The sequence below is a fragment of the Brachyhypopomus gauderio genome, chromosome 17 (genome assembly GCF_052324685.1).
Source record: "Brachyhypopomus gauderio isolate BG-103 chromosome 17, BGAUD_0.2, whole genome shotgun sequence".
In the NCBI taxonomy this organism is placed as follows: Eukaryota; Metazoa; Chordata; class Actinopteri; order Gymnotiformes; family Hypopomidae; genus Brachyhypopomus; species Brachyhypopomus gauderio.
The window spans coordinates 19,791,976-19,815,709 of NC_135227.1; the positions used below are offsets into that span (position 1 = coordinate 19,791,976).

The 23,734-nt window shown below is 41.3% G+C and overlaps 1 protein-coding gene across 3 annotated transcripts in view; it reads left to right on the forward strand.

The window, feature by feature from the left end:
- Window positions 1–23,734, forward strand: part of LOC143480391 (cytidine monophosphate-N-acetylneuraminic acid hydroxylase-like) — an 85,305-nt gene that overhangs the window by 10,933 nt on the left and 50,638 nt on the right. For 2 of the 3 annotated variants that reach the window (XM_076978064.1, XM_076978060.1), the window contains exons 1-3: window positions 862–1,013; window positions 1,387–1,465; window positions 4,421–4,480. The gene's annotated coding sequence lies outside the window, so the exon portion shown is untranslated. Of the gene's footprint in view, window positions 1–861; window positions 1,014–1,386; window positions 1,466–4,420; window positions 4,481–23,734 lie in introns of those variants that run through there. The other variant, XM_076978059.1, reaches the window with a different exon arrangement.

Genomic DNA, 23,734 nt, shown 5'->3' on the forward strand with positions numbered 1-23,734 from the left:
TGTGTGTGTGTGTGTGTGTGTGTGTGTGTGTGTGTGTGTGTGTGTGTGTGTGTGTGTGTGTGTGTGAGAGTGAGAGTGAGAGTGAGAGAGAGAGAGAGAGAGAGAGAGAGAGAGAGGGAGGAAGGGATGAGTGATCTCTCACTAGGTAATGATATTGACTCCTGTAGTTTAGTAGTAGTCTGACTCAATGGTGTCTTGAATTCTGGCATATCCGTACTATTTCCTAGGATGTATTCTGTGATCAGAAGCAAAGCACTTTGTAAGTCGCTCTGGATAAGAGCGTCTGCTAAATGCCGTAAATGTAAATGTGATGCAGGGTTGCCAACCAACGCATTTGACCGTCTTCACACACTCACACGCCCCCCGGCAACAATTACATCTCACTCCAAGTGATCTTGAAAAGTTGGCAACCCTGGTGATGTTCAAGCGTGCCCATGTTTGATGTGGCTCTTTGCTGTAACACGGTAAAAAAAAAGTGGCTCTTGGTCTCTGACGGGTTGGCCACCCCTGCCCTAGGCAGTAGTTCAGTGGCGCGAGACAGTGGTCGAGTGTCGCGCGGCACTACCAGCAGGACAGCGGCAGTATGCAGCATATTGGACTAACGAGACGAGTGAACGCGCACTCAAACGGCCACACCCACGGAAGTCCATATAAGGACACGGACGACGTTAGCACACGCCCGAAGGGAGGAGTCCGGGGCTGTATCATAACATTAACTATATAGTTAATATAGTAACTTATTTTGCATTTTCTACAGATGGCAGCAAAACATTTGCATGTGTAGGAGATAAATGTTGCTCCACCCTTGTGTTCACATTCAGTCCGTTACTCGCAGCGTGACACCACAACACTGGGGGGACTGCACAGCAAGAGAAGGGGGGGGGGGGGTTGACGCCCAGCATTGATTAATCAGTTCAGCTAACCTACGTTTCTTCAGATGGTGATAATATAACCAGAGTCACTGCAGGAAACTCACAAAGACACACGGAGAACTCTTAATTCTGGATTTTAAGGTAAATGTACACTCTTGATTTAATTGTATGATTTCATCTTAATCAATAGATGAATAATTTTGTCAGAGAAAGGCAGATCTTCCAGACCAAAAGGGCTTGTTTGAACTGAACTAAACAGCAGGTGATCAGCAGACGTAGATCCAGGTTAACTCAATCTAGACATACACCATCTATCCTCCAGTCTATACTCCAGATAATTACAGAATATCTGCGTAGATAGTGGAACGGTCAATATATTAGTAGCAGGCTGGTTAGGTAACATGGTGCAAATGTCTAGTGTGACCACAGTTTAATGTAAAGAATTATTTATAACTGCCTCTGGATTTATCTAGTACATATATGTATAAATGTATGTCTATCACTCTGTTCATAGGCAGGAAGATACAGTTCCACCCAGACAGCTGTGACTTTAGATTCCTTTTGCTGCCCCCAACCAGTTCCTACCATATAAGGTAATATTGTCTGACCGAATAAATGTTCCATTCGCATCATAAAACCTCATCACTACTGTGGGGCAGTCATGGTCTGGTGGTTAGGGAACTGGTCTTGTGACCTGAGGGTCGTGGGTTCGATTCCCAGGCCTGGGGCCATGACTGAGGTGCCCTTGAGCAAGGCACCTAACCCCAACTGCTCCCCAGGCGCCGGGCTAAGGCTGCCCACCGCTTTGGGCGTGATCCACAGCCCCCTAGTAATCACTAGTGTGTGTGTGTGTGTGTGTGTGTGTGTGTGTGTGTGTTCTGACTGCACAGATGGGTAAAAAGTGGAGGACAAATTTCGAGTGCGGTGAAAAATCACAATTGGCAAATATGGCACCGTTTTTACCTGTGTCTGTGTGTACAATACAATAAATACAATAAAATACATAAATAAATAAATACAATAAATACATTTATACAGATAAAAACGGTCTGCAAGCGAGTTAAATTTAATTAGTGGTCGGCCGTTATCTGCGTTAACGCCATTAACGGCCCACCACTAAATATAATATAACCCATTGCTGCATTCAAAATTGCTCCCTATCACAGATATAGTGTACTATTTACCATTATATTTACAATATAGTGAACTATTTCTGTAGTAGGGGCGAATGCAGAGGAGTGATCTCGTGATCTGCCATGCTTAATTTCTTATGCAATCACGTGACAGCGAGTCGTCATCCAGGTCTCAGGGATGAGATCGGTCTCAGAGAGGAGATGGCCTGAGAGGAGAGATTCATGGCCAGACGTTGTTTGCAAAAAGCTGGAGATCTCAATTGCCTCACCGTTTATGTGACGAAAACCCGGGAAAGCTCCACTCCGGGTAGTGATGGGCTTCGGAGCGTGTCACTCTTCCTGAAGTGATTCTGAACGCTGTCTCAGACCTTGTACCGAATCACCAAGCTTCGAACGTTCTTGCCGTTTCGTTTTGTGCTTCATCGCTTCAAAATGTTTCGAAGCTTTTCATTAATTCATAGACTTTCAGTGGGTGGCATTGACTCACGGCGTTTCAATGTGTTCTAATCATCGACAGCTTGACAGGTTTGAGTGATTTGGTGCCGTACCAGCTATATAAGAGGTATCATTACACATCACCCTTAACCAATATTTAATATAATATAATTTGCATTTATTCAATGGGTTAATCTGGAATGTGTTAGAGCATGGGTGAGAGCCTTTAGTATATTTTATTATAATGACAATAAAATAATTATTTGGTATGAATGAACAAAACACTTTAATGACCACTCAGACTGAACTTTTCTGAACTTTTATTGCTGTCATTGCTTCAGTGATGCTCTTTAGAGGTTGTAATGGCTTCAGTTGTCCACCAGATGTCACTGGCACTGAGGCCTTGAAGCGTTAGGAAAAACTTGGTGCTTTAAGAAGCTTCACTTGTCCATCACAGGTGGTTCTTGCTGTCCATTCTAAAATGCTCCCATACTTTGAACATGTTCTGTCTTTTCCTATTGCCCTTTTCTTCTCGTACGTTGTTGCTCTTTTGCCCCGCCACTTCCGTATTGACGCTTTCGTATTCCCGCTTCTCAACTCAAATCCTCCTTCTTCCTGTGCGTGCGTGACGTAAGCGTGTTGTGCCACATCAAAAGTAGTCCGTGCGAAATACCGTGCTCTGATTTTTTAAATGAAATAAACGATTCCTCGTGTTCATTCGTGCCCTTGTGAGTTTTGTATTCCATCGTTCGGCGAGTCTGCCTTTAATAAATCTCGCTCTCCTCAGCGTTTGTGTCCGTCTCCTCGCTCCGCAGTGCGTGCTGCGTTACACCTGGTCTCTGTGTCTGAGTATTCATTTGTTTGACTCTACATGAATAAGGCCTACAAATATGTAGTTGAAATTTCTCTAATTACAATATTAATAGACTGCACTATTAACATTATATAATTTTTTTATTGCATTAGTAATACTATTATACAAACTGAAGTCTAGTTTATCCAATAGATAGGCACATGTTAAGTATGATGCATATCAGGCATATCAGGCCTGGCTTGAGACATTAGAGGCATATAGCAGTAAGCATCTGCAATTGAGCTGTTTCATTTCACTTGTGCAAAATTACACAATATGCCATATTGCCAGTTAGATCTGAGGGTTAAAGTGATGTCGGGCCATACTGTTATGTATGACGCATATGTTATTTGCCTGGCCCGGCACCTTAAAAGTATACAGGAAGCCTCTGAAATTGCCCCTCTGATCCATTTCACCTGTACGCACAACTGCATGTGTCATGTTTCCAGTTTTTTGTTCAATGGTGCCCGATCCAGACCTTAAGCGTCCTACCACTTCACATAAATTCCGACATACAACAGTATTAACCTGCATGTTGGTGAAAGCTTGGATATTGCCACGCCTGTCTAAGATTACAAGCCTGTCTAAGATTATATCTAAGCAAAATATTATATATCTTGTATAAATAATATATTATATATATATATAATATATAATCTTCGTCCTGGGAATTCGCCAACTTCATAATCTCATTTGCCGTTTCTAGTAAAATGTCAGCCATGTTGCTGTGTGCTGCCCTCTCTGGATTTCACAAGAGGTTCTTGTAGCTCCGCCTACTGTTAATTTACATGTATTTGCATGCTGGTGAAGTTGAAAAAGAAAAGTGGAAAATGAAAAAGAAAACCACCAGCAGGTAGCGCCAATCCTCCTTTTTTATTTTAATTTTATTTTTGTCACATATGACCCATGCTCGAGTGAAACATTAAATTGCAAATTAAGTGATTTCATTTTATTTTTAATTTTGTCATAATATTTTCACACATGTATGGAAAAAGAAATGGCAAAACGGTATTTTCATTTCCATTTTAGTGTTTTCATTTCAGTTTTAATATTGGCAGGATCTACCTTCCATACTACACGGTCTCTGCTCGGAACGGTATCTAACTTCTTCTATATCGTCTTTCTAGCCAGGAACTACGATCACCAGTGGCGACAGTGCCCTCTGGAGGATCAATACCGCAGCGCAGGTAAGTACATACATATTCACTTTACACTTACACAATACTATAATTACCGTATAATAAGAAATAAATATAAGGGCGATGCACAAAAATATTTTATAATTTTTACATAACGTAGTGCTGAGAACTATATTATTAATAATACATTTTTAAAATAAAAATCCAAATGCCACCAGTGCAAATCAGTGCAATTTGCCTACTGCAACATTGTTATTAGGGTTCACACACACATAGTGTGGGAACCCTATTGTAATTAGGGGTCCAAGCACCACCGGTGCTGGAACCCTATTGTTTTTGTTCCGATTTTTATTATTATTATTATTATTATTATTAGGGTTCACACACGTAGTGTGGGAAACCTATTGTAATTGTCGGGTTTTTTAGGGTTCACACACGTAGTGTGGGAAACCTATTGTTATTGTTAGGATTTTTCTTCTTTCTTTCTTTCTTATTATTATTATTATTTTTCTCCGCATAAAACGCATACTGCAGCCTAGACCGTAAGGCCCAGGGAGACCAAACTTGGCAGACTGGTGTAGTCTGTTTGCGGGACCGTGCTTAAGTACAGACACCCAAATTGGCCTGATGGTGGCGCTATAGCGCAGCATTTTGCGTTTGGGTTCATATCTCCCACCCCGTAGGTCCTAGAAACAAAATTCCACTTCAGGTGCATTCCTTGGCTCCAGACAAACAAAAAAGCCTCAAGAACCATTAAGCTCCGCCTACTTAGATTTTTTGCTAATTTGCATAATATGCAAAACCTACTTTTTCCTACTACTCCTTGGTTTTTCATCGGATCACCACAACCTTGGTGTCAAAATATTCAGGAGAATCTCATTATCAAAGTTGCTTAAAAACATTTTGAGATTTGCATACAGTCTGGTTGTCACATGTCAATCAATAGATCCAAGGCGTGGCCAAATTTACTTAAACAGCCATATCTCAGCAACGCTTTGACGGATCTTCATAAAATTTTAACAGTTGTTAGGGCACATGACTCCGAGGTCATAGGTCAAAGCTGGCCTCGATTGTCCAATAGGGGGCGCTATAACATGGGAAAAACTGTATCTCAGAAACCATTAGTCACATCAAGCCAAAACTTTACAGGCATCATCAGGGGCCCAAGTGATATCAAGACACACAATGATGACATCATCACTCAAAAAACATGGCCGCCATGAGCCAATTAATTTTTATTTGAAATAATTGGCCATTTGACAGACTTACCATTGGCCAAACAACATGAAACCTCACCACTGTGCATATCTCAGGACTATGTGTCATGCTGTGCAGTTTTAAAACATATGGCCACTAGGTGGCGCTATTTGTGAAAATCATGCATAACTCCTCCAAATTTTCACTTAGGAACATGCAGCTTGTTTCATTTTATTCCTTGCAGTAGACCTGACAAATTTGCAATTACAAGTCCTATTAAAAAATGCATACTTTTGTCACATTCATCTATTGTTTGAAAATAGCTTTTTACAAACTAGTCATAGGAATTTGATCCAATTATGGAAAAATTGCTATGAGCATAATCAGTAGACTCTGTAGGTAAAAACTGAGTAAAAAAATGTTGGATTTTTATTTTTCTGATTGGTCCATTTTCCCATTATATCATTGTGGCCATGCCATATATGACCTATATTGCTATAACTCATAAACCATGTATGCAATCAATTCCCAATTTGAAAGGCTTTTATATCCTGAAGTCCTTGTGAGGTACGCCAAGTTTGGTCCAAATTGGCCTGTCGGGGGCGCTACAGTACCCAAAAACCTAAGAAAACATAAAAACTCATGCTGCAATCTTGTTATGCAGAATACAGACAAGTAATTGGTCTTGTATTGTCCAGATCAATAAGTTCTATAACAGGGGTAATCAATTAAATCTTTCCGCGGTCCATTTTTGGCAGATAGCTCATACCTTAGGTCCGGGTCCGCGGTGGCGAACGTAAGTTGTTGAGCGGGGGGGGGGGGGGCGAACGTAACACTCAAATGGGTGGTGAACGTAACACTCGTCTGAAAATAAATTCTCCGGTTTAAAATATAGTCTCCCGTTAAATTTTTTTTGGCATTTGGGTCCGTATCCAGTTGTGATTGGGTCCGGACAGGACGGCGTTCGGGTCCGGATCCGGACCGCGGTCCGCCATTTGGTGATACCTGTTCTATAACATTGCAATTGCATCTTATAACAAAAAGTGCACTGCCTGACCAGAAATGAACCTTTTAATTCACCAAAATGTCATATTGCATTACTGAGATTAATGAGATATCAGTATGGTAGTACTTGGGCTCCATCTAGTGGCCAAACATCGGAACGGACTGAAAACTATTTCTCACATGAAATACCACACAAACACACACACAAAGCTGATCTCAGCATGTGATTTAGTTCTGTGATTTGAATCATTTTGCCAATACACATTATTTTGATCCTTTTGGGCCTTTAGTGCCCCAATTGAACATTTTTTTGCACATTGATTTATTTGTGCATTTTTTCCACTCAAACAGCTTCTTTTGGGTCTAAAGGACCTATTGGGTCTATTGCCTATTGAAGCCAAGTGGCCTATTCGTGTGTGAACCCGCCAATTGCCGCTTGCGGCTATATTTCTTCTTATTAGGGTTCACACACGTAGTGTGGGAAACCTATTGTAATTGTCGGGTTTTTTCTTTCTTCTTATTATTATTATTATTTTTCTACTGATAAAACGCATACTGCAGCCTAGACCGTAAGGCCCAGGGAGACCAAACTTGGCATGATGGTGTAGTCTCTTTGCGAGACCGTGCTAAAGCACAGAGACCCACATTGGCCTGATGGTGGCGCTATAGCGCACCTTTTTGCGTTTTGGTCCATATCTCCCAAACCGTAGGGCCTAGAAACAAAATTCCACTTCTGTTGGATTCCTTGGCTCAAGCCAAACAAAAAAGCCTCAAGAACCATTAAGCTCCGCCTACTTAGATTTTTTGCTAATTTGCATAATATGCAAAACCTACTTTTTCCTACTACTCCTTGGTTTTTCATCGGATCACCACAACCTTGGTGTCAAAATATTCAGGAGAATCTCATTATCAAAGTTGCTTAAAAACATTTTGAGATTTGCATACAGTCTGGTTGTCACATGTCAATCAATAGCTCCAAGGCGTGGCCAAATTTACTTAAACAGCCATATCTCAGCAACGCTTTGACGGATCTTCATAAAATTTTAACAGTTGTTAGGGCACATGACTCCGAGGTCATAGGTCAAAGCTGGCCTCGATTGTCCAATAGGGGGCGCTATAACATGGGAAAAACTGTATCTCAGAAACCATTAGTCACATCAAGCCAAAACTTTACAGGCATCATCAGGGGCCCAAGTGATATCAAGACACACAATGATGACATCATCACTCAAAAAACATGGCCGCCATGAGCCAATTAATTTTTATTTGAAATAATTTGCCATTTGACAGACTTACCATTGGCCAAACAACATGAAACCTCACCACTGTGCATATCTCAGGACTATGTGTCATGCTGTGCAGTTTTAAAACATATGGCCACTAGGTGGCGCTATTTGTGAAAATCATGCATAACTCCTCCAAATTTTCACTTACGAACATGCAGCTTGTTTCATTTTATTCCTTGCAGTAGACCTGACAACTTTGCAATTACAAGTCCTATTAAAAAATGCATACTTTTGTCACATTCATCTATTGTTTGAAAATAGCTATTTACAAACTAGTCATAGGAATTTGATCCAATTATGGAAAAATTGCTATGAGCATAATCAGTAGACTCTGTAGGTAAAAACTGAGTAAAAAAATGTTGGATTTTTATTTTTCTGATTGGTCCATTTTCCCATTATATCCTTCTGGCCATGCCATAAATGACCTTTATTGCTATAACTCATAAACCATGTAAGTGATCAACTCCCAATTTGAAAGGCTTTTATAGACTGAGGTCCCTGTGAGGTATGCCAAGTTTGGTTCAAATTGGCCTGTCGGGGGCGCTACAGTACCCAAAAACCTAAGAAAACATAAAAACTCATGCTGCAATCTTGTTATGCAGAATACAGACAAGTAATTGGTCTTGTATTGTCCAGATCAATAAGTTCTATAACATTGCAATTGCATCTTATAACAAAAAGTGCACTGCCTGACCAGAAATGAACCTTTTAATTCACCAAAATGTCATATTGCATTACTGAGATTAATGAGATATCAGTATGGTAGTACTTGGGCTCCATCTAGTGGCCAAACATCGGAACGGACTGAAAACTATTTCTCACATGAAATACCACACAAACACACACACAAAGCTAATCTCAGCATGTGATTTAGTTCTGTGATTTGAATCATTTTGCCAATACACATTATTTTGATCCTTTTGGGCCTTTAGTGCCCCAATTGAACATTTTTTTGCACATTGATTTATTTGTGCATTTTTTCCACTCAAACAGCTTCTTTTGGGTCTAAAGGACCTATTGGGTCTATTGCCTATTGAAGCCAAGTGGCCTATTCGTGTGTGAACCCGCCAATTGCCGCTTGCGGCTATATTTATTATTATTATTTTTCCCCCTGTAAAACGCATACTGCAGCCTAGACCGTAAGGCCCAGAAAGACCAAACTTGCCAGCAAGGTGCAGCAGGTGTGCAATGAGAGAAATAGAGACAGGGACCCACATTGGCCTGATGGTGGCGCTATAGCGCACCATTTTGCGTTTTGGTCCTTATCTCCCAAACCGTAGGGCCTAGAAACAAAATTCCACTTCTGATGGATTCCTTGGCTCAAGCCAAACAAAAAAGCCTCAAGAACCATTAAGCTCCGCCTACTTAGATTTTTTGCTAATTTGCATAATATGCAAAACCTACTTTTTTGTACTAGTCCCTGGTTTTTCATCGGATCACCACAACCTTGGTGTCAAAATATTCAGGAGAATCTCATTATCAAAGTTGCTTAAAAACATTTTGAGATTTGCATACAGTCTGGTTGTCACATGTCAATCAATAGCTCCGAGGCGTGGCCAAATTTACTTAAACAGCCATATCTCAGCAACGCTTTGACCGATCTTCATAAAATTTTAACAGTTGTTAGGGCACATGACTCCAAGGTCATAGGTCAAAGCTGGCCACGATTGTCCAATAGGGGGCGCTATAACATGGGAAAAACTGTATCTCAGAAACCATTAGTCACATCAAGCCAAAACTTTACAGGCATCATCAGGGGCCCAAGTGATATCAAGACACACAATGATGACATCATCACTCAAAAAACATGGCCGCCATGAGCCAATAAATTTTTATTTGAATTAATTGGCCATTTGACAGACTTACCATTGGCCAAACAACATGAAACCTCACCACTGTGCATATCTCAGGACTATGTGTCATGCTGTGCAGTTTTGAAACATTTGGCCACTAGGTGGCGCTATTTGTGAAAATCATGCATAACTCCTCCAAATTTTCACTTAGGAACATGCAACTTGTTTCTTTTTATTCCTTGCAGTAGACCTGACAACTTTGCAATTACAAGTCCTATTAAAAAATGCATACTTTTGTCACATTCATCTATTGTTTGAAAATAGCTATTTACAAACTAGTCATAGGAATTTGATCCAATTATGGAAAAATTGCTATGAGCATAATCAGTAGACTCTGTAGGTAAAAACTGAGTAAAAAAATGTTAGATTTTTATTTTTCTGATTGGTCCATTTTCCCATTATATCATTGTGGCCATGCCATATATGACCTATATTGCTATAACTCATAAACCATGTATGCAATCAATTCCCAATTTGAAAGGCTTTTATATCCTGAAGTCCTTGTGAGGTATGCCAAGTTTGGTTCAAATTGGCCTGTCGGGGGCGCTACAGTACCCAAAAACCTAAGAAAACATAAAAACTCATGCTGCAATCTTGTTATGCAGAATACAGACAAGTAATTGGTCTTGTATGATCCAGATCAATAAGTTCTATAACATTGCAATTGCATCTTATAACAAAAAGTGCACTGCCTGACCAGAAATGAACCTTTTAATTAACCAAAATGTCATATTGCATTACTGAGATTAATGAGATATCAGTATGGTAGTACTTGGGCTCCATCTAGTGGCCAAACATCGGAACGGACTGAAAACTATTTCTCACATGAAATACCACACAAACACACACACAAAGCTGATCTCAGCATGTGATTTAGTTCTGTGATTTGAATCATTTTGCCAATACACATTATTTTGATCCTTTTGGGCCTTTAGTGCCCCAATTGAACATTTTTTTGCACATTGATTTATTTGTGCATTTTTTCCACTCAAACAGCTTCTTTTGGGTCTAAAGAACCTATTGGGTCTATTGCCTATTGAAGCCAAGTGGCCTATTCGTGTGTGAACCCGCCAATTGCCGCTTGCGGCTATATTTATTATTATTTTTCTCCGCATAAAACGCATACTGCAGCCTAGACCGTAAGGCCCAGAGACACCAAACTTGGCAGAATGGTGTAGTCTCTTTGCGAGACCGTGCTAAAGTACAGAGACCCACATTGGCCTGATGGTGGCGCTATAGCGCACCATTTTGCGTTTTGGTCCATATCTCCCACCCCATAGGTCTTAGAAACAAAATTCCACTTCAGGTGCATTCCTTGGCTCCAGGCAAACAAAAAAGCCTCAAGAACCATTAAGCTCCGCCTACTTAGATTTTTTGCTAATTTGCATAATATGCAAAACCTACTTTTTTATACTAGTCCCTGGTTTTTCATCGGATCACCACAACCTTGGTGTCAAAATATTCAGGAGAATCTCATTATCAAAGTTGCTTAAAAACATTTTGAGATTTGCATACAGTCTGGTTGTCACATGTCAATCAATAGCTCCGAGGCGTGGCCAAATTTACTTAAACAGCCATATCTCAGCAACGCTTTGACGGATCTTCATAAAATTTTAACAGTTGTTAGGGCACATGACTCCGAGGTCATAGGTCAAAGCTGGCCTCGATTGTCCAATAGGGGGCGCTATAACATGGGAAAAACTGTATCTCAGAAACCATTAGTCACATCAAGCCAAAACTTTACAGGCATCATCAGGGGCCCAAGTGATATCAAGACACACAATGATGACATCATCACTCAAAAAACATGGCCGCCATGAGCCAATTAATTTTTATTTGAAATAATTGGCCATTTGACAGACTTACCATTGGCCAAACAACATGAAACCTCACCACTGTGCATATCTCAGGACTATGTGTCATGCTGTGCAGTTTTAAAACATATGGCCACTAGGTGGCGCTATTTGTGAAAATCATGCATAACTCCTCCAAATTTTCACTTACGAACATGCAGCTTGTTTCATTTTATTCCTTGCAGTAGACCTGACAACTTTGCAATTACAAGTCCTATTAAAAAATGCATACTTTTGTCACATTCATCTATTGTTTGAAAATAGCTATTTACAAACTAGTCATAGGAATTTGATCCAATTATGGAAAAATTGCTATGAGCATAATCAGTAGACTCTGTAGGTAAAAACTGAGTAAAAAAATGTTGGATTTTTATTTTTCTGATTGGTCCATTTTCCCATTATATCATTGTGGCCATGCCATATATGACCTATATTGCTATAACTCATAAACCATGTATGCAATCAATTCCCAATTTGAAAGCCTTTTATATCCTGAAGTCCTTGTGAGGTACGCCAAGTTTGGTTCAAATTGGCCTGTCGGGGGCGCTACAGTACCCAAAAACTTAAGAAAACATAAAAACTCATGCTGCAATCTTGTTATGCAGAATACAGACAAGTAATTGGTCTTGTATTGTCCAGATCAATAAGTTCTATAACATTGCAATTGCATCTTATAACAAAAAGTGCACTGCCTGACCAGAAATGAACCTTTTAATTCACCAAAATGTCATATTGCATTACTGAGATTAATGAGATATCAGTATGGTAGTACTTGGGCTCCATCTAGTGGCCAAACATCGGAACGGACTGAAAACTATTTCTCACATGAAATACCACACAAACACACACACAAAGCTGATCTCAGCATGTGATTTAGTTCTGTGATTTGAATCATTTTGCCAATACACATTATTTTGATCCTTTTGGGCCTTTAGTGCCCCAATTGAACATTTTTTTGCACATTGATTTATTTGTGCATTTTTTCCACTCAAACAGCTTCTTTTGGGTCTAAAGGACCTATTGGGTCTATTGCCTATTGAAGCCAAGTGGCCTATTCGTGTGTGAACCCGCCAATTGCCGCTTGCGGCTATATTTAGGGGTCCAAGCACCAGCGGTGCTGGAACCCTATTGTATTTGTTCTGATTATTATTAGGGTTCACACACGTAGTGTGGGAAACCTATTGTAATTGCTCGAATTTTTCTTTTTAGGGGTCCAAGCACCAGCGGTGCTGGAACCCTATTGTATTTGTTCTGATTATTATTATTATTATTCTTTTTCTCCGCTAAAACGCGTTGTGCAGCCTAAACCGTAGCACCTACAGACTTCTCCTTTGGCCAACTTGTAGTACTCCTCTCCGCTACTCAGGCGCAACACGCCGGCCCGATCCGACCATAGGTGGCGCTATAGAGCGCAAAAAATTGTCACGCCTACACCGTATGTCATAAACAAAAAATTCCAATTGCATCTGATCAGTCTTCTTCCATTCTACAAAAAATACATTTGAACCCATAAGCTCCGCCCCTTACATGTCGAGCTAATTTGCATAATATGCAAATTTGCACACATTTTTGAGCGCGTACTAGTCCCTGGATTTTTCACATACATGCACATATGTGGTATCAAAACGTTCAGAAGAGTCTGAACTTTAATTATTATGGAGCCAAAGTGCACATTTCTGCACATGGGCGTGGCCACATGCATCACAAGTCAAGCGTAGAAAATTCCTTCGCCAAAAATCCACATATTCTGCTATATCTCAGGCATTCTTTCACGTATTCATACCAAATTTCACATACATGTACCTATTGGGTGTCTAGACCTGCACATGCATTTTGGCAGACATGCACACCTAGGTGGCGCTATAACGGCCAAAAAACTCACCTGCCCACACCGATTGGCCAAATAACTCCAAACTTGGTACGCATCATCTATATGCACCTATGACACAGGTCCTTGATCTGCACCATCATATGTCCAATATGGCCGCCGCTATCGACCAATCAGCTTTCAGTACACCTTTCACAAGCTTATCATATGCCAATTTTTTTTCTGCCTTAAAACGCGTTGTGCAGCCTAAACCGTAAGACCTACAGACTTCTCCTTTGGCCAACTTGTAGTACTCCTCTCTGCTACTCAGGCGCAACACGCCAGCCCGATCCGACCATAGGTGGCGCTATAGCGCACAAAAACGCATGAAAAAGTTTAAACTGGTGTTTCTCCTAAACCGTATGTCCTAGAGACAAAACGTAAACTTCACCTGTTTAGGCATGTGCTCATCTAAAAAAAGTTCCATTGAAGCCATATGCTCCGCCCCTTACATGTCGAGCTAATTTGCATAATATGCAAATTTGCACAAATTTTTGAGCACGTACTAGTCCCTGGATTTTTCACATACATGCACATATGTGGTATCCAGGCGCTCACAAGAGTCTGAACTTTAATTGTTATGGAGCCAAAGTGCACATTTCTGCACATGGGCGTGGCCACATGCATCACAAGTCAAGCGTAGAAAATTCCTTCGCCAAAAATCCACATATTCTGCTGTATCTCAGGCATACTTTCATGTATTCACTCCAAATTTCACACACATGTACCTATTGGGTGTCTAGACCGGTACATACATTTTCGCAGACATGCACACCTAGGTGGCGCTATAACGGCCAAAAAACTCTCCTGCCCACACCGATTGGCCAAATAACTCCAAACTTGGTACGCATCATCTATATGCACCTATGACACAGGTCCTTGACCTGCACCATCATATGTCCAATATGGCCGCCACTATCGACCAATCAGCTTTCAGTTCACATTTCACAAGCTTATCATAAGCCAATCAACATGAAACTCACATATTATGTTCATCTACACACCCTCTAAGACATACTCAAGTATGACGGGAATTGCACCACTAGGTGGCGCTATACTAGAATTTCCTGAATTACCCCTACATCTTTCTTACACATGCACACACATGCAATGGCCTACCTATAGGTTTCATATACACATTGCTTCACCCATACCTACCCAGTGATTACACACACATGCTTACGCATCTCAGGCGTGCCAGATGGTGCCCATACCCTGTGCTTGGACCCCGTAATTGCCGCTTGCGGCTATATTTTCTTCTTATTATTATTATTTTTCTCCGCATAAAACGCATACTGCAGCCTAGACCGTAAGGCCCAGAGACACCAAACTTGGCAGAATGGTGTAGTCTCTTTGCGAGACCGTGCTAAAGTACAGAGACCCACATTGGCCTGATGGTGGCGCTATAGCGCACCATTTTGCGTTTTGGTCCATATCTCCCAAACCGTAGGGCCTAGAAACAAAATTCCACTTCTGATGGATTCCTTGGTTCAAGCCAAACAAAAAAGCCTCAAGAACCATTAAGCTCCGCCTACTTAGATTTTTTGCTAATTTGCATAATATGCAAAACCTACTTTTTTATACTAGTCCCTGGTTTTTCATCCGATCACCACAAGCTTGGTATCAAAATGTTCAGAAGAATCTCATTATCAATATTCCTGGAAAAAATTGTGACATTTGCATACAGTGTCGTTGTGACATGTCAATCAATAGCTCTGGGGCGTGGCCAAATTTACTTAAACAGCTATATCTCAGCAACGCTTTGACGGATCTTCATAAAATTTTAACAGTTGTTAGGGCACATGACTCCGAGGTCATAGGTCAAAGCTGGCCACGATTGTCCAATAGGGGGCGCTATAACATGGGAAAAACTGTTTCTCAGAAACCATTAGTCACATCAAGCCAAAACTTTACAGGCATCATCAGGGGCCCAAGTGATATCAAGACACACAATGATGACATCATCACTCAAAAAACATGGCCGCCATGAGCCAATTAATTTTTATTTGAATTAATTGGCCATTTGACAGACTTACCATTGGCCAATCAACATGAAACCTCACCACTGTGCATATCTCAGGACTATGTGTCATGCTGTGCAGTTTTAAAACATTTGGCCACTAGGTGGCGCTATTTGTGAAAATCATGCATAACTCCTCCAAATTTTCACTTAGGAACATGCAACTTGTTTCTTTTTATTCCTTGCAGTAGACCTGACAACTTTGCAATTACAAGTCCTATTAAAAAATGCATACTTTTGTCACATTCATCAATTGTTTGAAAATAGCTCTTTAAGAACTAGTCCTAGGAATTTGATCCAATGATGGCAAAAATGGCATAGGCATAATCTGTAGACACTGTAATTAACTAAATATGGAAAAAAAGTTGCATTTTTATTTGTCTGATTGGGCAATTTTTCCATTATATCCTTCTGGCCATGCCATAAATGACCTTTATTGCTATAACTCATAAACCATGTAAGTGATCAACTCCCAATTTAAAAGGCTTTTATACACTGAGGTCCCTGTGAGGTAGGCCAAGTTTGGTTCAAATTGGCCTGTCGGAGGCGCTACAGTACCCAAAAACCTGAGAAATCATAAAAACTCACGCAGCAATCTTGTTATGCAGAATACAGACAAGTAATGGGGCTTGTATGATTCAGATCAATGAGGTCTATAACATTGCAATTACATCTCATAACAAAAAGTGCACTGCCTGACCAGAAATGAACCTTTTAATTAACCAAAATGTCATTGCATTACTGAGATTAATGAGATATCAGTATGATAGTACTTGGGCTCCATCTAGTGGCCAAACACCGAAACTGACTGAAAACAATTGCTCACATGAAACACCACACAAACGCACACAAAGCTGATCTCAGCATGTGATTTAGTTCTGTGATCTGAATCATTTTGCCAATACACATTATTTTGATCCTTTTGGGCCTTTAGTGCCTCAGTTGAATTGAATGTTTTGTCACATTGATTTACTTATGCATTTTTTCCACTCAAACAGCTTCTATTCACATTTTGGGGTCTAAAGGACCTTTTGGGCCTCTGCCTATTGAGGCCAAGAAGCCTATTTGTGTGTGAACCCGCCAATTGCCGCTTGCGGCTATATTTAGGGGTCCAAGCACCACCGGTGCTGGAACCCTATTGTAATTGTTCCGATTTTTATTATTATTATTATTATTATTATTATTATTATTTTTTTTCTGCCTTAAAACGCATCGTGCAGCCTAAACCGTAAGACCTACAGACTTCTCCTTTGGCCAACTTGTAGTACTCCTCTCCGCTACTCAGGCGCAACACGCCAGCCCGATACGACCCTAGGTGGCGCTATAGCGCACACAAACGCATGAAAAAGTTTACACAGGTGTTTCTCCTACACCGTATGTCCTAGAGACAAAATGTAAACTGCATATGATCAGGCATGAGCTCATCTAAATAAAGTTCCATTGAAGCCATATGCTCCGCCCCTTACATGTCGAGCTAATTTGCATAATATGCAAATTTGCACACATTTTTGAGCGCGTACTAGTCCCTGGATTTTTCACATACATGCACATATGTGGTATCCAGGCGCTCACAAGAGTCTGAACTTTAATTGTTATGGAGCCAAAGTGCACATTTCTGCACATGGGCGTGGCCACATGCATCACAAGTCAAGCGTAGAAAATTCCTTCGCCAAAAATGCACATATTCTGCTGTATCTCAGGCATACTTTCATGTATTCACTCCAAATTTCACACACATGTACCTATTGGGTGTCTAGACCGGCACATACATTTTGGAAGACATGCACACCTAGGTGGCGCTATAACGGCCAAAAAACTCTCCTGCCCACACCGATTGGCCAAATAACTCCAAACTTGGTACGCATCATCTATATGCACCTATGACACAGGTCCTTGACCTGCACCATCATATGTCCAATATGGCCGCCGCTATCGACCAATCAGCTTTCAGTACACCTTTCACAAGCTTTTCATATGCCAATTTTTTTTCTGCCTTAAAACGCGTTGTGCAGCCCAAACCGTAAGACCTACAGACTTCTCCTTTGGCCAACTTGTAGTACTCCTCTCCGCTACTCAGGCGCAACACGCCAGCCCGATCCGACCATAGGTGGCGCAATAGCGCACAAAAACGCATGAAAAAGTTTAAACTGGTGTTTCTCCTAAACCGTATGTCCTAGAGACAAAATGTAAACTTCACCTGATCAGGCATGTGCTCATCTAAAAAAAGTTCCATTGAAGCTATATGCTCCGCCCCTTACATGTCGAGCTAATTTGCATAATGTGCAAATTTGCACACATTTTTGAGCGCGTACTAGTCCCTGGATTTTTCACATACATGCACATATGTGGTATCCAGGCGCTCACAAGAGTCTGAACTTTAATTGTTATGGAGCCAAAGTGCACATTTCTGCACATGGGCGTGGCCACATGCATCACAAGACAAGCGTAGAAAATTCCTTCGCCAAAAATCCACATATTCTGCTGTATCTCAGGCATACTTTCATGTATTCACTCCAAATTTCACACACATGTACCTATTGGGTGTCTAGACCGGTACATACATTTTGGCAGACATGCACACCTAGGTGGCGCTATAACGGCCAAAAAACTCTCCTGCCCACACCGATTGGCCAAATAACTCCAAACTTGGTACGCATCATCTATATGCACCTATGACACAGGTCCTTGACCTGCACCATCATATGTCCAATATGGCCGCCGCTATCGACCAATCAGCTTTCAGTTCACATTTCACAAGCTTATCATATGCCAATCAACATGAAACTCACATATTATGTTCATCTACACACCCTCTAAGACATACTCAAGTATGACGGGAATTGCACCACTAGGTGGCGCTATACTAGAATTTCCTGAATTACCCCTACATCTTTCTTATACATGCACACACATGCAATGGCCTACCTATAGGTTTCATATACAATTGCTTCACCCATACCTACCCAGTGATTACACACACATGCTTACGCATCTCAGGCGTGCCAGATGGTGCCCATACCCTGCGCTTGGACCCCGTAATTGCCGCTTGCGGCTATATTTATTATTATTATTCTTTTTCTCCGCTAAAACGCGTCGTGCAGCCTAAACCGTAAGTCCTACAGACTTCTCCTTTGGCCAACTTGTAGTACTCCTCTCCGCTACTCAGGCGCAACACGCCAGCCCGATCCGACTATAGGTGGCGCTATAGCGCACAAAATCGCATGAAAAAGTTTACACAGGTGTTTCTCCTACACCGTATGTCCTAGAGATAAAATTCAAACTGCATCTGATCAGGCATGAGCTCATCTAAAAAAAGTTCCATTGAAGCTATATGCTCCGCCCCTTACATGTCGAGCTAATTTGCATAATATGCAAATACCCACACATTTTTGAGCGCGTACTAGTCCCTGGATTTTTCACATACATGCACATATGTGGTATCCAGGCGCTCACAAGAGTCTGAACTTTAATTGTTATGGAGCCAAAGTGCACATTTCTGCACATGGGCGTGGCCACATGCATCAGAAGTCAAGCGTCGAAAATTCCTTCGCCAAAAGTCCACATATTCTGCTGTATCTCAGGCATACTTTCATGTATTCACTCCAAATTTCACACACATGTACCTATTGGGTGTCTAGACCGGCACATACATTTTGGCAGACATGCACACCTAGGTGGCGCTATAACGGCCAAAAAACTCTCCTGCCCACACCGATTGGCCAAATAACTCCAAACTTGGTACGCATCATCTATATGCACCTATGACACAGGTCCTTGACCTGCACCATCATATGTCCAATATGGCCGCCGCTATCGACCAATCAGCTTTCAGTACACCTTTCACAAGCTTATCATATGCCAATCAACATGAAACTCACATATTATGTTCATCTACACACCCTCTAATACATATCAAAGTATGACGGGAATTGCACCACTAGGTGGCGCTATACTAGAAATTCCTGAATTACTCCTACATGCTTTCATGTAGAAGGACAATCATGATCTCATATGATTCTATGCAAAATCACTAACAACTTTGTAATTGCAAGTGCTTTGCAAAAAAGTACAGATTTTTGTGTATAATCCAATACATATAATTTACACTTTTCATACTAGTCCTAGGATTTTCACTCCATCACCTCAAATCACATATTATAATATCCAGCAGCATGTGAAATACAAAACTGGTGGAACAAATTCTAAGATTCTTGCAATTTAATATTTTTCATATGCATCACAATGGTACCGTCATGACATATGAACTGCATATTTCAAAAACTCCCCTATATAATGTCTGATTGTTATGAAAATGGACAGACACATTCAGAAGACCACTGAGGTGATATCTGCCAAGTTTGTGCCAAATCCATCCACAAATGGTTGTACTGTGAATATTTTCATTTTCTATGCTGAACATGCATGCAGACCAAAGGTCATTCTTTTCCTCAAAAGAGTTAGAGTTGAGCCTGTAATCCAGTCAGACCCATTAGCTCAATGGCTAGAGCAATGTGCTCCCAGCCACAATGCACGTGGACAACGGGGGTTCGAATCCCACGTTGGGCAGTATTCCCCCATAAGTTTAAAAAGCTGCCATTTAGATTCTGTTTTTTGAGCAGGTACTTTATTCACGAACGTGCTTCATATACTTTCATATACATTTCAAATACCTTTACATGATGTACCAATGGGTGCGCAAATCTTGCCAAACCTCAGCTTGGACCCCGTAATTGCCGCTTGCGGCTATATTTAGGGGTCCAAGCACTGAAGGTGCTGGAACCCTATTGTTTTTGTTCCGATTATTATTATTATTATTATTATTATTATTATTATTATTATTATTATTCTTTTTCTCCGCTAAAACGCGTTGTGCAGCCTAAACCGTAAGACCTACAGACTTCTCCTTTGGCCAACTTGTAGTACTCCTCTCCGCTACTCAGGCGCAACACGCCAGCCCGATACGACCCTAGGTGGCGCTATAGCGCACACAAACGCATGAAAAAGTTTAAACTGGTGTTTCTCCTACACCGTATGTCCTAGAGACAAAATGTAAACTGCATATGATCAGGCATGAGCTCATCTAAATAAAGTTCCATTGAAGCCATATGCTCCGCCCCTTACATGTCGAGCTAATTTGCATAATATGCAAATTTGCACAAATTTTTGAGCGCGTACTAGTCCCTGGATTTTTCACATACATGCACATATGTGGTATCCAGGCGCTCACAAGAGTCTGAACTTTAATTGTTATGGAGCCAAAGTGCACATTTCTGCACATGGGCGTGGCCACATGCATCACAAGTCAAGCGTAGAAAATTCCTTCGCCAAAAATCCACATATTCTGCTATATCTCCGGCATTCTTTCACGTATTCATACCAAATTTCACACACATGTACCTACTGGGTGTCTAGACCTGCACATGCATTTTGGCAGACATGCACATCTAGGTGGCGCTATAACGGCCAAAAAACTCTCCTGCCCACACCGATTGGCCAAATAACTCCAAACTTGGTACGCATCATCTATATGCACCTATGACACAGGTCCTTGACCTGCACCATCATATGTCCAATATGGCCGCCGCTATCGACCAATAAGCTTTCAGTACACCTTTCACAAGCTTTTCATATGCCAATTTTTTTTCTGCCTTAAAACTCGTTGTGCAGCCTAAACCGTAAGACCTACAGACTTCTCCTTTGGCCAACTTGTAGTACTCCTCTCCGCTACTCAGGCGCAACACGCCAGCCCGGTCCGACCATAGGTGGCGCTATAGCGCACAAAAACGCATGAAAAAGTTTAAACTGGTGTTTCTCCTAAACCGTATGTCCTAGAGACAAAATGTAAACTTCACCTGATCAGGCATGTGCTCATCTAAAAAAAGTTCCATTGAAGCCATATGCTCCGCCCCTTACATGTCGAGCTAATTTGCATAATATGCAAATTTGCACACATTTTTGAGCGCGTACTAGTCCCTGGATTTTTCACATACATGCACATATGTGGTATCTAGGTGTTCAGAAGAGTCTGAACTTTAATTGTTATGGAGCCAAAGTGCACATTTCTGCACATGGGCGTGGCCACATGCATCAGAAGTCAAGCGTCGAAAATTCCTTCGCCAAAAATCCACATATTCTGCTGTATCTCAGGCATACTTTCATGTATTCACTCCAAATTTCACACACATGTACCTATTGGGTGTCTAGACCTACACATGCATTTTGGCAGACATGCACACCTAGGTGGCGCTATAACGGCCAAAAAACTCTCCTGCCCACACCGATTGGCCAAATAACTCCAAACTTGGTACGCATCATCTATATGCACCTATGACACAGGTCCTTGATCTGCACCATCATATGTCCAATATGGCCGCCGCTATCGACCAATCAGCTTTCAGTACACCTTTCACAAGCTTATCATATGCCAATCAACATGAAACTCACATATTATGTTCATCTACACACCCTCTAAGACATACTCAAGTATGATGGGAATTGCACCACTAGGTGGCGCTATACTAGAATTTCCTGAATTACCCCTACATATTTCTTATACATGCACACACATGCAATGGCCTACCTATAGGTTTCATATACAATTGCTTCACCCATACCTACCCAGTGATTACACACACATGCTTACGCATCTCAGGCGTGCCAGATGGTGCCCATACCCTGCGCTTGGACCCCGTAATTGCCGCTTGCGGCTATATTTAGGGGTCCAAGCACCACCGGTGCTGGAACCCTATTGTATTTGTTCCGATTATTATTATTATTATTATTATTATTATTATTATTCTTTTTCTCCGCTAAAACGCGTTGTGCAGCCTAAACCGTAAGACCTACAGACTTCTCCTTTGGCCAACTTGTAGTACTCCTCTCCGCTACTCAGGCGCAACACGCCAGCCCGATACGACCCTAGGTGGCGCTATAGCGCACACAAACGCATGAAAAAGTTTACACAGGTGTTTCTCCTACACCGTATGTCCTAGAGACAAAATGTAAACTGCATATGATCAGGCATGAGCTCCTCTAAAAAAAGTTCCATTGAAGCCATATGCTCCGCCCCTTACATGTCGAGCTAATTTGCATAATATGCAAATTTGCACAAATTTTTGAGCGCGTACTAGTCCCTGGATTTTTCACATACATGCACATATGTGATATCCAGGCGCTCAGAAGAGTCTGAACTTTAATTATTATGGAGCCAAAGTGCACATTTCTGCACATGGGCGTGGCCACCTGCATCACAAGTCAAGCGTAGAAAATTCCTTCGCCAAAAATCCACATATTCTGCTATATCTCAGGCATTCTTTCACGTATTCATACCAAATTTCACACACATGTACCTACTGGGTGTCTAGACCTGCACATGCATTTTGGCAGACATGCACATCTAGGTGGCGCTATAACGGCCAAAAAACTCTCCTGCCCACACCGATTGGCCAAATAACTCCAAACTTGGTACGCATCATCTATATGCACCTATGACACAGGTCCTTGACCTGCACCATCATATGTCCAATATGGCCGCCGCTATCGACCAATCAGCTTTCAGTACACCTTTCACAAGCTTTTCATATGCCAATTTTTTTTCTGCCTTAAAACTCGTTGTGCAGCCTAAACCGTAAGACCTACAGACTTCTCCTTTGGCCAACTTTTAGTACTCCTCTCCGCTACTCAGGCGCAACACGCCAGCCCGATCCGACCATAGGTGGCGCTATAGCGCACAAAAACGCATGAAAAAGTTTAAACTGGTGTTTCTCCTAAACCGTATGTCCTAGAGACAAAATGTAAACTTCACCTGATCAGGCATGTGCTCATCTAAAAAAAGTTCCATTGAAGCCATATGCTCCGCCCCTTACATGTCGAGCTAATTTGCATAATATGCAAATTTGCACACATTTTTGAGCGCGTACTAGTCCCTGGATTTTTCACATACATGCACATATGTGGTATCCAGGCGCTCACAAGAGTCTGAACTTTAATTGTTATGGAGCCAAAGTGCACATTTCTGCACATGGGCGTGGCCACATGCATCACAAGTCAAGCGTAGAAAATTTCTTCGCCAAAAATCCACATATTCTGCTGTATCTCAGGCATACTTTCATGTATTCACTCCAAATTTTACACACATGTACCTATTGGGTGTCTAGACCGGTACATACATTTTGGCAGACATGCACACCTAGGTGGCGCTATAACGGCCAAAAAACTCTCC